This window comes from Ambystoma mexicanum, chromosome 14 (genome assembly GCF_040938575.1).
Source record: "Ambystoma mexicanum isolate Mex_15411 chromosome 14, UKY_AmexF1_1, whole genome shotgun sequence".
Taxonomy (NCBI): Eukaryota; Metazoa; Chordata; class Amphibia; order Caudata; family Ambystomatidae; genus Ambystoma; species Ambystoma mexicanum.
Window position 1 is genome coordinate 22,249,478 of NC_090940.1, and position 17,901 is coordinate 22,267,378.

Consider the following 17,901-nt stretch of genomic DNA (forward strand, 5'->3'; position numbering starts at 1 on the left):
GACTATGGAAGAGGCGAGTCTACAAGGCTGAGCTTCTGACAGACAAGGAAGTGATCCACCAGTACAAGCCCTCAGGAGACTATGGAAGAGGCGAGTCTACAAGGCTGAGCTTCTGACAGACAAGGAAGTGATCCACCAGTACAAGCCCTCAGGAGACTAAGGAAGAGGCGAGTCTACAAGGCTGAGCTTCTGACAGACAAGGAAGTGATCCACCAGTACAAGCCCTCAGGAGACTATGGAAGAGGCGAGTCTACAAGGCTGAGCTTCTGACAGACAAGGAAGTGATCCACCAGTACAAGCCCTCAGGAGACTATGGAAGAGGCGAGTCTACAAGGTTGAGCTTCTGACAGACAAGGAAGTGATCCACCAGTACAAGCTCTCAGGAGACTAAGGAAGAGGCGAGTCTACAAGGCTGAGCTTCTGACAGACAAGGAAGTGATCCACCAGTACAAGCCCTCAGGAGACTATGGAAGAGGCGAGTCTACAAGGCTGAGCTCCTGACAGACAAGGAAGTGATCCACCAGTACAAGCCCTCAGGAGACTAAGGAAGAGGCGAGTCTATAAGGCTGAGCTCCTGACAGACAAGGAAGTGATCCACCAGTACAAGCCCTCAGGAGACTATGGAAGAGGCGAGTCTATAAGGCTGAGCTTCTGACAGACAAGGAAGTGATCCACCAGTACAAGCCCTCAGGAGACTATGGAAGAGGCGAGTCTATAAGGCTGAGCTTCTGACAGACAAGGAAGTGATCCACCAGTACAGGCCCTCAGGAGACTATGGAAGAGGCGAGTCTATAAGACTGAGCTTCTGACAGACAAGGAAGTGATCCACCAGTACAGGCCCTCAGGAGACTATGGAAGAGGCGAGTCTATAAGGCTGAGCTTCTGACAGACAAGGAAGTGATCCACCAGTACACAAGTCTCTCAATATATCCCACAGTCCACACTCAGGCACTTGGCGGGGCGTCCCACTCCATCCATATCCGCTCAGCCAAGATGAACTTCCGTCTTGCCACAGGCACGGGGGCCTGGCACAGCTCACCTGCACTTAGCTTCCCCCACTGATCAGTGCTTGGTTGTGTTACTGCCACAGCCACACGTTCAGTACTGTTCCTGCAGAGAATACACAAGAGCAACTCAATAGAAGCCCTTTTTCTTGCCCGTGACCTTCAACAAATCTTTCTTGATTATTCTTCTCAAGGAGGCAATGCCTGAGGACTTGGGAGTACTGCGGGTTTCATGGGAATCAAGCATTTCATGTTTGTTCCTTTTCAATTAAAAAAGTATAAACACAAAAATAAAAAAATGTTTGGGCTGTTGCATTAATGTGTCTATTGTAGGTTTCCTGGATCGTGTGTCAGGGCAATGGGCCTCATTACGAGTTGGGCTCAAAGGGATACTGGGCACCGGTAAGGACACCAGTGCCGGTAATCCCTTTGTGCCCTATTCTGAGTTCCCTTAGCGGGCCCCTTCCTTAATGCCTGGCTAATAACAGCAAATTACGGTACCGTTATTAGCACCTTCCCCCTTCTCATTGAGCCCTATGGGGGCTCAAATGGGAATGGGGAATGGTTTGGTAAATGGGGATTTACCGGTCCCGCAAAGGTCGATATAGACCGGTAAGTCTCCACTGAACGAGGGTGGACTCGGTACCGGTATTGGAGGTAGTCATGGCGCTAATAGCGCCATGATTACCTCCATACTCGGAATGAGGCCCAATGTCCTTTCTGGGTGGATTAGAAACTATGGGCGATCACAAGAGAGCTTGCAAAGGAGTGTGACTAGCCCTGTAAAGTAACGAGTGTGTACCCAAACAAGCAGACCCGGGGTAACGACACAGGACTCTCCCTGACTCTTTGGATGTGTCATGTACAGTGCATGACTGGGAAACTCGAATTTCACGACCATAAAATAAAACGCTTTTAAGAAACCCAAGGAACCAGCAAATACATGTTGCAATTTCTTATGTGAACTCTTGATGCACACATGAAATTCCTGCAATTGCAACTTAATGTCTCTTTGTTCAGGATTTCATGCAGTCATGGAAACATTGTGGATGGCAAGGTTGATACAAAAAAACAGCGGAAACTCTAATGGAAATATTACTTGTATTTTTGTTTTGAAAAATCTGCCACAATCTTGAATTCAGTTGCATAAACCACGATGTGCAATTATACAATTCCTCAGATACTGCGCCAAGGTTTTATTGGTCCTCTCAATCTGTCCATTCGACTGGGAATGAAAGGCGGGTGTGAAAGGCAATTCCATTTGAAACAAATCGCGCCATGCTCGGCAAAATGTAGATGTAAAGTGGGTACCCCACTCTCTCATCACAACTGAAGGATTTCCATGCAAGCAAAATGTCTTTTAAAAAACGTGTGCACCAATGTCCCTACTCTGAGACATCACTTGAGCAAATGTCCCGCCGCCTGCAATATATTGTGCTGTGATAGAGAAGATCAGCCGTAACGTCCAAAGATACTGCTTGCCCTCTTTCTTTAGGTCTTCCTTCTTAAGGTTGTAAGAATAAGATTATTTGATTCGTGTACACGCGCACACATGCACCTCCCTTCCAATGGTCTTTGATTGTATATTGATTGGGTGCCATTAGAATTTGCAAGACATCCACTTAATAAGATGTTGCCAAGCAGGCTGTCCTGCTATCAAGAGCCCTGGCCTCACGTAGATGTTTACTCTTCCATAACATATTCCCGTCACCCTGATACTGCAGTGGCTGTTTGTTAAACTGCTCAGCACTCCCGCAGAAATGGGTCAGCTTTAATCTGACTGCACCAATTCCCCACTCCAGCAAATCTTGCTTCCAGAAAGCGCCTCTAACCAATTTCACTGCATTTTACCTCCTATGGGGGCCCAATCCCCCATACCCTCGGCATTTAAAGCCACCCCCCCTCTTTATGCCGCCCCTTCTCAGCCAGCCCTCCATCTACAGCAGCAACATGCGATGCGCCGTCCTGCGGTTACGCAGCATCAGCGAGACAGGGATACCCAGAAACCAGCAGTGAACCTTGAATATCTCAATATACAGCTCATGTATGAGGGAAGAATTAAGCAGCTTGAAGAATGACTTTTGTAAACCTAGTAAGGAAGTGGGGGGCAATCCAAAAAACAGAAAGAACCCACATGGATTTCCTGGCTGGACACTCCGGTTCCAGATACCAAGACACCTGCCCCAGCACTCAACTAGCTGCCAGAGGCAATAGCAACCCGGGAGATCATTAGGCTGTGCTGCGCTATTCCCTGATGACGTCATCTTGAGGAGCCAGAACTCTAAGCGCATATTCTTTGGAATAAGGTCGAGTGGATGTAACTCTGAACAACAGCCTCCCAAATATTAAACAAAAATGACAAATTCATGAAATCAAGGAGGAAAAGCTGCCAACAGTTTGAGGGGGGTATTATATGATATGATAGTTTATTTATATAGCGCCTATACACAATGTATTTCAAAGCGCTTCAAGGCAAGGGAGGGAACAAAGGAAAATACAATGGCATTGTTATAGGCCATGAACAGTAAGGATGTGAAATTAACTATCGCACTCGGCCTCACAACATTTCAGATAGTGCAAAAGCTAAGACATAGATAAGGAAGGGAGAGGGGAAGGGGAAGAAAATGGAAACAGACAGGCGACTACCGTACTAGGCCTGACAACATTTCTGCTAGAGCCGGAGAAAAACAAAAGTTGAGGGAGAGGAGTGCAGAAAGGGAGGGGAGGAACCAAACAAGAGACTAACGTACTAGGTCTGACGACATTTCAGATAGTGATGGAGGGGGGGGGACGTGACAAACAAGGTTGCTATCATACTGGGTCCAGGGACAATTCTGATAGAGTAAGTGCATAGAAGAAAGTAAGGAGAGGAGGGGAGGACATAGGAAAAGGGAGAAAGGGAGAGGAGGAGAGAACAGAGAGTGAGCAGTGAAAAAGTGGAGAAGCAAGAGGGCAGAGTGAATACAATTGCAGAAGTCAGTAGTAACACATAGGCCCTCATTCCGAGTTTGGAGGTAGCCATGGCGCTATTAGCACCATGGCTGCCTCCAAAATCGGTCCGACTCCGGTCTGGTGAAGGGAGTAATTACCGGTCCAGTCCGAGGACGGTGGGACCGGTAATTCCCCATTCATCAGAGCTATTCCCCATTCCCATTTGAGCCCCCATAGGGCTCAATGGGAAGGGGGAAGGCGGCAATAACAGTTCCTTTATTGACCCCGGTATCCCTTTGCAGGTCCCGTCCATAACGCCTGGTAAAACTAGGCGTTAAGGGAGGGACCTGCAAAGGGACCTCGGAATAGGGCGCAAAGGGATTACTGGCACCGGTGTCCTTACCGGTGCCTGGTATCCCTTTGCGCCCAGGTCGTAATGACCCCCATAATCTTGCAAGCCTGGATACAAGATACAATGAACTCCATAAAAGTCAAATCCAAGCATTGGAAAAAGGCGTTGATGGTAAAACCAGAATGTATCCAAACAGACTCCTGCAGAGGTAGGTGTAGGTTGGGGGAGAGGTTTGGAGAGGGGGGTGAAGCAGGGTAGAAGAATCAAGCAAAATAGGCAACACCTGTATGCGAGAAGGGGGGGTACAACGGAACATCATGGAGGGGACCAGAGGTGGGGATGGCCTGTGGGGACAGAGGGAGTAAACACATGTTGGTGCATGCTTACCTGCTGTCTGGGCAGGGGTTTGGGCCCTGGGTCCTCCTGGTCTGCACAGGCCCAAACAGGAAGTGCCCTTTTCTTCGTCTGCCTTTCACTTCGGACGCCCGGGCGAGAGACGCCCTTGATCTAAGAGTTAAGAGCAGAAAGGAAGAGGTAGGGCTAAGAAGGTGGGCGAGGCTTAGGCCAAAAGAGCGTCAAACCAGGAAGGCACCAGGTGGGCGGGGCTTAGGTCAGGTGACCTAGATCCACTGGCACCTGCTCTCATCTGCAAAGGAAAAGAGGCTGGAGGGCTGCTTAAGTAGGGAAACAGAGCGGCAAGCAGGAAGGCACCAGGTGGGTGGGGCTTAGACCAAAAGAGTGGGAAACCAGGAAGGCACCAGGTGGGTCGGGCATACGCCAAAAGAGCGGCAAACCAATAAGGCGCCAGTTGGGATGGGCTTAGGCCCGGTGACCTAGATCCACTTGCATCTGCTCCTCATTTTTTAAATTTTTTTTTATTTTTTATTTCATACAGTTTAGATAAACTTTTGAAATATATACATCAAATAATAACTGCATAATACCCTAAAATAAAATTAGAAGAAAAGAAAGGTAAGAAAAGAGAATATGGAGAACAGAAGAGCAATTTGTTTTTTACATACAGAACTCAACTAAACTAAATGAGTATTTACACATCGTTGCTTATAGATTTCTCCATCTCCAACCTGTTTTGTAACTTTTCTAGATACCTCATAAGTGCTATTGTTACATTTTTACATTCACTGTTGTGCAATTGGCGCCACCACTCCTCAATACTATAGGTCAAGCATTTGGCCATCTCTTTCCCTAGGTAGAATGTTGTCAGATTTCTTAAAGTCGGGCAGAAGAGGACGAGATGTTTTAGATTTTCCTCTTTATAGTTACAGAATCTGCAATTTGTTTTTCCAGGTTGAATCATTCGTCTTAGTTTCAGAATTTCCTTAATCTCTTATAGATTCAATCTGAATTTCAGGTACAGCTTTCTCAGACATTTACATGGCCAGATGACCATGTATTTGGGAATGGTGTTGTAACTTTTGGCTTCAGCAGGCGCATTTTTCATACATGTATGGTTTGATCTTTTTTCTACAGTTTCAATCCAGTCTAATTGAAGCAGTTTTTTCTTTACTGCGTTTGGGTTAAGCCATAAAGTTTTTCCGTCCATCCCCAGGTGATTCAAGATGTCCTTACATTGTTGTCTCCACATGTTTATTGCAGTCTTACTCTCTTGATTTTTTTTTAATTAGTTAGAACTTCAAAAGGTGGTAGTTCAGCTTCTTCCAAGGTCTTCCTGTATAGGGTTAATTTATTCCACATTATTCTAGCATTTAATGTGGATAAACCCACTTCATACAGGACACATGCAGTGGGAAACCCTTGTGGTAACTGCAAGATTTGTTTCCAGAATATGCTTTCGCACCTGACCCAGATCTGAGACGGACATCCAAACTTGCTTTCTGCTCCAAAGATCAAGATTGGGGTCACCTTGCTCTTATAGAACTTTATTATAGGGACATAGGAGAATTTCCCATAATTTTTTTGCAGGATCATGCCTTGTGTTGTTAACTGTTTGCAGTTGCTTGCGATCTTTTTCACCATTGGGTCGTCATTTATACTTGAATTTATTAACGTCCCCAAATATTGAGTATATGGTACTTTGCTCAAGGCTTCTGCTCCCAATGTCCATCTCGACTTGTTTGTCTTCGGATGACCACTCCTTTTATTTTCGAGGACAAGTATTTTAGATTTGGCTACGTTGATCTCTAGCCCTAGATCCTCAATATAGGTCTTTAAAGCGTTAAGCTTTCTTTGGAGTCCAATGGGTGTCAGGTCTAGAAGGACCATATCATCAGCATAAATGATCCAACTGATGTGTTTCCCGTTCAAATTTGAAGGAAATGACACTATGCCATCAAGTGCGGATCCGATCTCTGAGATGTAAAAATTAAAGAGTGTCAATCCCAAGGGGCACCCTTGCTTCACCCCACGTTCTGTTCTGATGGGTTAAGTTAGATGACCATCACTGTCCAGTCGAATCTGTATTTGTGTCTCCGAATACATTTCTTTTATGGCCTGGATGAGACTATGAGGGCAGCCTCTCGATTTTAGTTTCGACCATAATTTTTCACGATCGACTCCGTCAAAGGCGTTGGCTAAATCTATAAATGCCAAATAGACTTTGTTGCTTGATTTAAAGGTGTCTATTTTAAGCAAATTCAGTATGAGAATATTTAGACCACATCCTACACCTTTTACGAAGCCTGTCTGTCATGCATCGATGATCTATTTTGACTTTATCTAACTCAATAAATGATGTAGGAGTAGACTTGCAAAAACTTTCCCAACCACATCGAAAAGGGCTATCGGCCGATAATTTGCTGGATTTGTGTGGCAGCCCTTTTTGAAAATGGGAACAATGATGCCTAATTTCCATGTTGTAGGGACGCGGCCTTCTTTAATTATGTTCTGAAAGAGTATGTTGCAAAAGTCTGTCCATTCTTCAATGTTGTTTTTGAGCATGGCGTTCGAAAGCCCATCTGGACCAGCAGCCCTTGAAGAAGTGCACTTTTGTATGCAATTCAAGATCTCATCTCGTTCAAAGGCTAAATCCCACGGCTGACTTACATTCCGGCTTGGACAAGATGTTTCTTTCTTTTTTCCGAATAAGTGCCTGTAATGGCTTATCCATTGATCTTCATTCACCATATTTGTTAGAGCAGCTTTTTGTGGATTCTCTAGCTCATTAACTAATGACCAAAAACTTCTTGGATTGTTTTGGTTCATAGCCTCCAGGCTTACTTCAGCGTCTTTTTGTTCTAGTAGCCCACTATGTGCTTTAATCCAGTTATTATACTTGTTCTTTGCTTTTCTTGTTTCACAACTTTGATCAATATTAACTGTACTAGCAATTCTTCTTAAGTTAGTTCGCAGATCCCTTTTTTATTGGGCGACTTGTGGATTAAAATTATGCCTCTGGAACATCGGTTTGTTACGAGAGCTTTTTTTTTGTCCTCTAGACCTCCATCAGAACTTGGTATTCAAAACAATCGATCTTCTTTTCTCTGATTTTTGGTGTTATATGTTCAGCCAATAAACATATATCACAAGATCTCAAGCGTAAGCGGTTATGGCCTGGTTCTAACGATATTTGCGGCTTCCATTGCTCCAAGGTATGACGGTGTCTTTGCTTCCATTCAATTGTCACCACATTGTGGTTGCTTTGTGGGGACTTAGTTACGTGTAAGGACTTCATTTCTTGTGACATTATTTCCGTTATAAAGAAATAATCTAAAATTGATTTTTGGGGGCCTCTTTCCCAGGTCACCTTGGGGGGAATGTCGCCTGCTGTTGATCCATTCATCATGCAGATATCGATTAGCCATTTCTTCAAGCCAGGTTTCTCTTTATCTGATCTCTTTATGTTTTAGACCATTTTTAAGACTAGATGATCCCAACAGCTTCATATTGAAATCGCCACACAGAACGATTATCGGGTTCTCATTTCCTGTCATTATACTGTCGATGGTACCCAAAAGATCTTCTTGAAACTTTTGATGCTCCGCTGTGGTGGTGTTCCAATAGATATTTATCAAGTGCACTACGTTTTTTAATCCATTTGACCTTTCTTTTGCTTCTAACCTGGCGTATTGAATATGCGGCGAAATGGTCTGCACTGTTTTTATACTAAAACCGCTTTTTCGCTTCACTAAAATGAACTGTCCAGACATTGGTCTACCCTTGCTTTGGACAATTGATGGATTTATAGCCACTTCGAAACCATCCACACATGGCATCTTATCCAGCCACTTCTCCTGAAGCCAGATTATGTCAGCCAACACCAGAACATTTGGAAAAGACTTGACTAAATGAGAAAAGCCCCTTGTGTTCCAGGTGGCCTGCTCCTCATCTGCAAAGGAAAAGAGGCTGGAGGGCTGCTTAAGTAGTGAAAAAGAGCGGCAACCAGGAAGGCACCAGATGGGCAGGGCTTAGACCAAAAGAGTGGCAAACCAGGAAGGCACTAGGTGGGCGGGGTTCAGACCAGGTGACCTAGATTCACTTGCACCTGCTCCCCATCTGCAAAGGAAAAGAGGCCTGAGGGCTGCTTAAGTAGGGAAAAAGAGCAGCAACCAGGAAGGTACCAGGTGGGTTGGGCCAAGGCACCAGGTGGGTTGGGCTTACGCCAAAAGAGCGGCAAACCAGAAAGGCACCAGTTGGGCTGGGCTTAGGCCTGGTGAACTAGATCCACTTGCACCTGCTCCTCATCGGCAAAGGAAAAAAGTCTGGAGGGCTGCTTAAGTAGGGAAAAAGAGCGGCAACCAGGAAAGCACCAGGAGGGCGGGGCTTAGACCAAAAGAGTGGCAAACCAGGAAGGCACCAGGTGGGCAGGGCTTAAACCAGGTCACCTAAATCCACTTGCACCTGTTCACCATCTGCAAAGGAAAAGAGGCTTGAGGGCTGCTTAAGTAGGGAAAAAGAGCGACAACCAGGAAGGCACCAGGTGGGCGGGGCTTAGGCCAAAAGAGTGGCAAATCAGGAAGGCACCAGGTGGGTGGGGCTGAGGCCAGGTGACTCAAAAGGCACAGATTTAGTAATAATCCCCACATTCGGGGACTGACGGGGCGGTAACAGCATGCCAGCCCATGGCTAAAGGAAGCCCAAGCAAAGCCTGGACCGAGGTGGGGGCAGTGGTATGTTACCACCTCCATCAGCCCCTGAATGTGGGGGTGATCACTGTTAGCACAGCAGGGAATTTTCCACTGTGCTATTTTTTTTCTGTGGGGGAATTGCAGCTGCGGTTTTCACACATACCCAGTTCCCATGGAAAGAAATTCAAACCAAGATGACTGAAATGGAAATCAGCAAAGGGAGTAAGTTTGTGCTATTTCCATGTTAGCAATTATGAAGAAGGGTGCATGGGTGGGTCAGCAGTCAAGGGGGGGTGCGAGCAGCGGGGCATGGCAGGGACCAAGATGCAGCTATGGGAAGATGGCAGACACCTGGGGGAGTGTTAGAGATAGCCGCAGACATACACTGGAAGTTTCCAGATGCCATCTGATTGGTTGACACTTCTCCCTCGGCGAACAATATACATCAGCACCCTGGCAGTGGGGCCAGCCAATCAGGTGGCTAGGAACGCGGGCTTGAACTGCTGGTGAAATCCTGCATTCCATCCCACCTGACGGCCGGCTCCCCCGGTGCCATCTTCCCCTTACCCCCGTCCTGTTTGTATTTTTCTCTCCCTCCGATGCCCCACTTACTGTATTTTTTGCAGCGGCGCACTCCCCGCTACCACCGCTCCTTCTTCTCCGGTCCTGCAATACACCATGGAAAGAGAAGAGGGGCTCTGTACAGAGCCCTGCTTCCCGTTCTATGGCAGCCTTCTTTGAAAAGGATTTTCCTTTGTATTACGGGACGCCACACATGTCTCGTTGTACGAAAGAAAATACTTTTTTAATCAGCACCCTGTGTTACTGCTTTGGCAACCCGGAGTGCTAATAGCCTTAATGCCCCGTCGAAGCACTGGAACAGAGGAAATGGCCTGGTGCCCGCGTTATCCATGCTCGCTTTGCTTGGGCCGATGACTTGGGCTGCCGGGCTGTTACCCCCCATTCCAGCCCTTGGAACAGGGGATTAACGCCACATTCAATCCACATGAATTTTAGTTTGAATCTGTTGAACCATTTTGACCTTCATTTCTAGACGATTCGGTCCCCATTTTTAGATAGGTTGAACTCAGCCCTAATTGGTGCCTCTCCAACAGTTTTCCAACATTTAACTCGTCTATTAACACGTCACCAAATACAACGAAACAAAGCTGATACTCATTGTTCAGGAGTGTGACATCAGAATATTGCTCGTCCAATGACGTTTTGTTGAGACTCCCCACCCCTGGTGCATACATGGGAGCCCACCTCATTCAAGAAGGAAAGAGAACAGCCCCCAAATAACAATCATGTTTTAAAAAAAACTTTATTTCCCCCCAAAAATGTTGGCCTCACATTACAATCATGGCATGGTCATAAACAACTGTAACACAACTCGCTGAGCTAGCAGCTTTTCCGCCTCCCTTCTGCGTCTCTATGGAGGTTTATCGTCAGCCAATATTCCATGGCATAATGAGTGTTATCCACAATACCAGGTTCCCTTTCCATCCTGGTTCCTACATCCTCCCTCTTGTCGCCCACCCTTCCTCTCTGTTCTGCATTGCAATGCCTCACAGGGGTTTATCATCCTGTGAAAGAAACATCAATTGTACCAAATGAAGGCCAGTCCCTGTTACGCTCACACCAGAAAGACTACAACCCTCTAGGGAAAAAGGCCAAGAGATTGCTTGCAAGGATAACAAGGTTTAATTGTACTAAAAGTAAAGGTGGCAGCAGAGGACTCTGCTGCGTGAGAACGTTCTGCCCCAGTCATCGTGTACAGTGTGTTATAAATGGTCACATCGTCACTAATGACGCCCTCCATAGGGGCTAAACTCGCACAGCTGATTGGTAAGACAGTATGCTTGGACCTGCTCCATAGGGAATGCCAGGCTATGATTGGTTCTCATCTTCACCATCTGTCTTTCCCTACGTGGATCAGCTGGGCTCATCTCTTCAGGGACTGAAGGTGAGGCGCTTCACATGTTGCTGTTCCAAGGCTACTCTTTGTGAGCTAATGCTGCCACTACATCATTATGGCATTCAACAGGGTGGCTCATGGATTGGCACCAGGGGGTAGTGAAGTAATACGCATTCTCTGCTCTGTCTATATCGCAATTCTTGCACCCAAGGCTTCCACCCTTGTTTTGATCTATTATTTATCCCTCCCTTTACCTTGCACTACAAAGGGTGTTTTTATGGGACAAGGTGAAATGGTAGAATGTATTCAGTGCTTTTCTGAGCATTGGTTTTATGGCTGATGGGCTGGGGTCACTCACTATCGTGGGATGCAGGGATTCTTGGACCGGGTGAGTGGTGTGGTGGGTGCCATTACTCCTGGTGGGCTGGGCGGGGGTTAGTGGTCTGCTGTGTGCCTGGTTATGATGAATGGGCACTCAGAGGAGCCTGGTGCTGTCTCGTGGCCTTGCAGGGCGCATTCCTCTCTGCGATACTAATTGCAACAGTCAGGGAACAAGGGGAAGTGTCTGTGGAGACCAGCAGTGCACGCTCATCAGCCCTCATTGGGCCTGTTCACGTTTCTCCATCGGGCCTACATTTACTGTGCAGCCATGTAAGGCTGCAGTCGTGTTCTATAAGTATAAAATGGCGTCTCTTTATATGCGCGCACTAGGTCTATGCATCTTATGATACCCGTGATATTGCATCCGTGCTGAGTTTCTTTAATATGGCCCTCTCCCCCCTGCACATTGCGCGGCTGTTCATGGAATTCACCTCACTCTAAAGCACCTAGAGGGTGAGACAGACTAATTTCCATCCCAACACAATGCATTCCAGGCTCCTACATTATTGCTACTTCCTCTCATCCCTATCTGCAAGGCCCTGTGCCATTCCACTGATTCTGCCATTGACCACCGCCTCAGATCCCTCCACCGATCTATGCGTGGACGGCTGCTAGACTTCCACGGCACGGCATTTCGCCTTTTGCCAGCACGCAAACCAAGTCTATCATTTTAGTGGCTGTTTTTGGGAACAGACCCAGCAGACAAGCCTCCGCTCTCCAACTAAGTTGTGTGATTCTGCCCCTTTTCACCCTCCTCTCAACCTCGCCCCAGAACTGCCTAATCACCACGCAATCCCAAAACATATGCAGCATGTCTACCCCTGCACAGCGTATCTTGGGCACCCTGTGTCCTTCAATCCTGGAAATTGTGCTATCTTGTGTGGCTCCATATATACTCCATGCAGCACCTAGAATTGTGTTAGCTTGAACCTGCTATTTCTAGATACCTTCTTTGTGCATATCAGTAAGATCCCAACCTATATTTTCCTCCCATTTGCGCCTGACGCTCTGTGTATCCGTAGGCAGTGCTGACAGCAGCCCTTGGTATAATCTTGCGACCCCATCGCAGCCTTCAGATATGTTGTACAGTCGCTCTACGGTGTTGTCCTCCTCTAGTTCCTCTGGGAAGCGTTTCCGTTTAGCCCTGGCATCCCACAACAATCCTGTGCGCGTTAGGAACTGGCCCATGCGCACTGCCGTTCTACCTACTAGCTCACTGAACTCCTGCAGCTTCCCATCCATGAGCAGGTCCCCCATACCAGAACCTATTGTGACCTGATGACTTTGAGGTTCCCTTCATCCTTCCTGTATGTAGCCGCTACAGGGATATTGGAGGAATACCGTTCACCAAATGCTAGCAATCTCTTGGTGTGCGACCAGATGTCTTTCTCTAGCTACACTATTTGCAGTAGATCAGGCGTCACTTCCTGCAACAGGTATGGTTGCATTGTTGCCTGCAGTACCACGTTTTCCTGCTTTTCCTCATCCAAAATCCATTGCACTACATACTGCAGCTGCCCTGCCAAGTAACACAACTCCATATATGCGGAAGCTTCACACCCCGCGCCCGAGGGCTACTCTGCATCATCCTGCACCCCCAAATGAACCCGGTCTGTGTAGCATTTAACTCTCTTAAAAAGGACTGCGGGACAAAAAAATGCTAATTAATGAAATAGTATAATATGCAAGGCAGGGCCACCATCTTGATCAACATCACCCTTCCTATCACCGTTAGCGGCAATTTCTTCCAGAACGATATAGATCTCTCTATTGCAATGCATGCCTTTACTGTGCTCCATTCATTTGTCATTTTGACTTCATGGCAAATGTCAACCACAAGATATCGGAATGTTTTAGTCGCCCAGCAGAGTCCCGAACTGGGCAGTCTTGTTTCATCTAGTGCCGCCCATTCCACCAGCGCGAATATACAGGACTTATCTCTGTTGACCGTGATTCCAGATAATGACGCAAAATGATCAAGCACCTCAAAACATTATGCTAGATTATCCTCAGGGTTCCTGACATCCAATAGCATGTCTTCTGCATATAACGAAACCACGTGATTGACCCCGTCTACCTTCAGCCCGGCGTCCCTGAATTTTGCTTGGAGGAACACCGCCAAGGGTTCTACTGCTAATGTAAAAAGCATTCAAGATAACGGACACTGCTTCTTTGTGCTCCTCTGCAAGTTCCATTGTTCAGAGACATGTCTTCCTGTTCGAATCCTAGCTCTGGTTGCCATACTGATTAATTCCACCCACTGTAGAACTCTTTCCCCTACCCCAAAGCACTCTGGTCTGGTTTATAGCCAACCCCACCTGACAGAATCAAATGCCTTGATCACATCCAGGAATATCACTGCGCACCTGTCTTCCCAGTTCCTTGTTCTATCTATGGCCATGTGTCATAGAGTTTCCGCTGGTGTTCCTACCCGGGACATATCCCGTCTGATCGTGATGCATCAGTATACTTATTATCTTTTTTAGTCGTCCTGCTAGTACAGCCGCTAGGATTTTACAATCTTGGTTTACCATAGATAACGGCCTGTGTGACTTACAATTCTGGGCCAGCTTGCCTGGTTTCAAAATTGGGACAATTATTGATTTCCCTCATACTTGGTGGTAATCTACCTCGCTCTTACACATCCTCAAAAGTCTCCAACAACTTTGGCACCATTTTGTTCAGGAATGTCACCCCCCCTCCACCGCCTTGGGGTCTTGCCCATCGGCAGTTCTTCCTCAGTGAGTGGCGCCCCTAGTGCGTCCACCTGATTTTGAATTAATTGGGGCAATTCCATCTTGGACAGTGTCTCCTCTGTGTCCCTTCTGTTGTCTGCCCTGTCGGAGCTGTACACGCCTCTGTAGAATATTCAGAGTATGTTATTAATCTCTTTCTGTGATTTCCACACTTCGCCGCGTTCATCAGCCATCTCACTAAATACAGGTCTAGCACTGTCCCTGCGGCAGAGCCAGCTGAGCATTCCACTGGCCGTGTCCCCTTGTTCATGTAATCTTTCATTATATCTTGCCTAGTCATGTTTATCGAGTCTCTCCCAGTGTCCTATACATTCTTGGTGTAGCTTTAAAAGCTCTCTCTCCGCACCTTCGGCCTCTGCCCGTGGGCTTTCCAGCTGCTTTATCTTCGCTTCTGATATTGAAAAGTTCTGTACCAGCTCCTTCTTTACACCCCCGCCTTGGCAATTGCCTCTCCCCTCATCACCACCTTGAACGCATCCCACATAACTCCCCCTTCCTCGACACTACCCTTGTTAATCTCAAAACATTCCTCTGTCTTCTCCGCCATGTGTTCTCCAAAGACGTCATCTTGAAGAGGCTCTGCTTGGAACCTCCGTGTCGGCACCGGGGGCGGGGGGGTCTGTATTCACTGTCCAACTAACGAGCAGGGGCAAGTGATCCGGCAGTGTCCAGCCTTCAGGCCTGGCTACGGTGAATTCCCCTACCTTGTCTTGTCCCGCAAGAAATAGTGGATTCATGTGTAAAGCTTGTGTGGGCTCGAATAATGTTAATATTCCCTTACATTCCCACCTTCAGATATCTACCACTTCCAAATCCTCCAGCAGCTTTCCTGCACCCTCGCCAGCAGTGCCGGTCCAACCTTGGGTTCAATGCACAATTAAAATCTCCACCCCAGATCCACCTCAACCCCCTGAATGAGGCCAACCTGGCATAGAAAGACCGAAAGAAGGATGACACTTCATGATTGGGGGCATATGTGTTAATAATACACACTTCTGTGTTATCCACATAGCCATGAACCAGAACCATCCTCCATCTTGACTTCCTCCATTCTAAAAGGTACCGTAGGTGCCGCGCATATGATAACTCCCCTTGTGTAATTTGAGTAGGACACCCCATACCTGTGTCTGCCCCATCTTTTCAATATGTCTACCTGCTTTTCTGTCGTGCGGTGCATTTCCTGCAACATAGCAATCCCCAATCCCTTCCTGCGCAGGTGCGCGAGCACCCTGTTGCGTTTCATACAGTTAATCATTCCCCTCACGTTCCAGGTTACTACTCTTAGTGTTTCAGCCCTATCGATACCTTACTCCTCTGCCGCTCTCCTTGAGGCCTCCCACTCGTCACATCACCTTTGGGTGCAGTGTCCCACCTGCAGCTTCTAGTCTTATTTATTTTTATTTATTTTTATTTAGTCTGTGCTCCACACCTCAAGCCCCCCATGTCAGTGCTTCATCATCATCCAAAATCTCCCCGAAACCCCTCCCACTCGGAGCCCCCTCCTGCCCTTCCCGTGTCCCCCTGCAATGACACGCTGCTGTTCAGCCTAAACTTTAAAACAAAAACCAACTCTGATGCTGGAAATGCATTGGCGGGACAGGGCCCTGTCCTGTAGTCCTTTTTCATTTGTGTTCTGTATTGTTTTCTGCCCAGGAGTCCATGTGGGACTCCTGGCAGTGCAGCTCTTCCTGTTTTTGGTTTGTTGTACAGACCCATGGGATACCCTTATGGCACCCATGGGTGGGGGTTCAACCCTGTGCCCCTGGTGTATGTTTTCAGGCACCTGTGTGTGGCCCACAGAGCAGGGTATGGGCTGGTGGCAGCTCCATGCTGAATTTGACAGGTGCTCCGATTATCCTCCATTTTGGGATACCCAGGCCCTGCCATTGGAATCAGTTGATTCCTGATGGAAAACAAGATGGTCCCTGTGGTCTCTTGCTTTCTATTGCCTGTTACCTTGTTTTCCCAAAGTCCTGGGAAGCCCTGACTCTGTCCCTTCCCCCTGACTGGCTGTTGGGTGGAGGTTCCATATAGGGTGTAGTTGTGAAGTCCAGGCCAGACTGGCTGGAGCCTTCCCAGTGACTGTATGTTGTGGGTACGCCTGTGGGTGGGACCTGGGTGAATGGATGTGTGAGCAATATGCACTTCTTGTTGTGGATGTCTAGTTTATGGTGTTTGACACAATGACTGATACATCCCTGCCCGAAACAGGTATGAATGCAGTGTGGAGTGTTGAATGACTCGGTACTTGTCCCAATACACATAACTTGTTGTGAGTGTCTGGAGAGGAGTGAATGGGCTGAATGCACTATGCACCTGATTGTCTGCCTGCCTGCATGAATGCCCTTCTGACCGATTGGTTGCCTGAGTGTGACCCAGCAGAATGAATAGGAGATCAACTAGTATATCTGGGGGCCTCTCAGTGCTAGAATTTGTGTTCAGAAGCTGAAGAGAAACTGGAGTTGAAACTGAAGCTTAACCTTGAAGCCCTGCTGGAAGAGAAGTCTTGCTGCTGCTCTACTTGGTCGATCTGAAAGCTGCTGTGTCTCCAAGGACTGACGCAGAGAGGACCTGGTTAGGCGCCCTCTTCCCGAGCTACGAGGGACCATCGTGCACTGCTAATCTTTGCCAGCGCTCCCTGGTAGACAGACCTATGACAGGCTGCCGACCGGAGAAGGGGACTGCCACGGAATCCCAAAGAAAAGCACCCGGACTGTTGTCCACCATCAGCAACATCCGCCGTCACCGCCACCGTGCTCCCTTTGCCTAAGTAACATTTGATCCAAGGACGCTCTCGCCTGCACCGTCGACCACTTTGTCCCGCCCGAGAAAGTCTAGGTCGCTGACGCGCCGAGGAGCCTCCGCCGGTGGGTTTCCCGCCACCTGAAACCCGCAGAGTCGCGATGACCCGACGCCCTTGCCGGGCCAATGTTGTTCAAACTCTTTGCGGTCCTGAACTATCGTCACCGAGGTGCCCCGCACGCTTCTTCCTTGCAGGACGCTAACGCTCCATCATCGACAAGTACCACTAGGAACGAAGCTGCCACCTCACCGTCGCCGTTCAACCCTTTTCCTCGTGGGATCTCAACGATCTGTGGCTCCTGATTTAAAGGGAGTCGCTCAAGAAGGATCCGTCGATGACCCAACGACAAATTCTGCTATTCCAGGTACAGTGGGGTCGTAGAACTATTTTAGAAGGAAATAAGACTTCTAGAACAATATATGGACTGGGCTTGTGATATATCTTTACTTTACAGGTTGCCCGGGTGGGGGGATCTCCACACAGAACTGTGTCTAGGTAACATGGCCAGTATTCTGCCAACTGTTCTCACCAACTGCTTTCCTCCTAGGTGTATTGTTGGTTACCTCTATTAATTGATTTCTGTGACATTTAGCCAGAGTACAGTTGATGCACTTTAAAGGAATCTAATAATAATTGTGGTACCACTTAGAACTGTATATATTTGCCATTGTAGATTCACTGAGCACAAAGTGAGTTATTGTGATAGTGTAC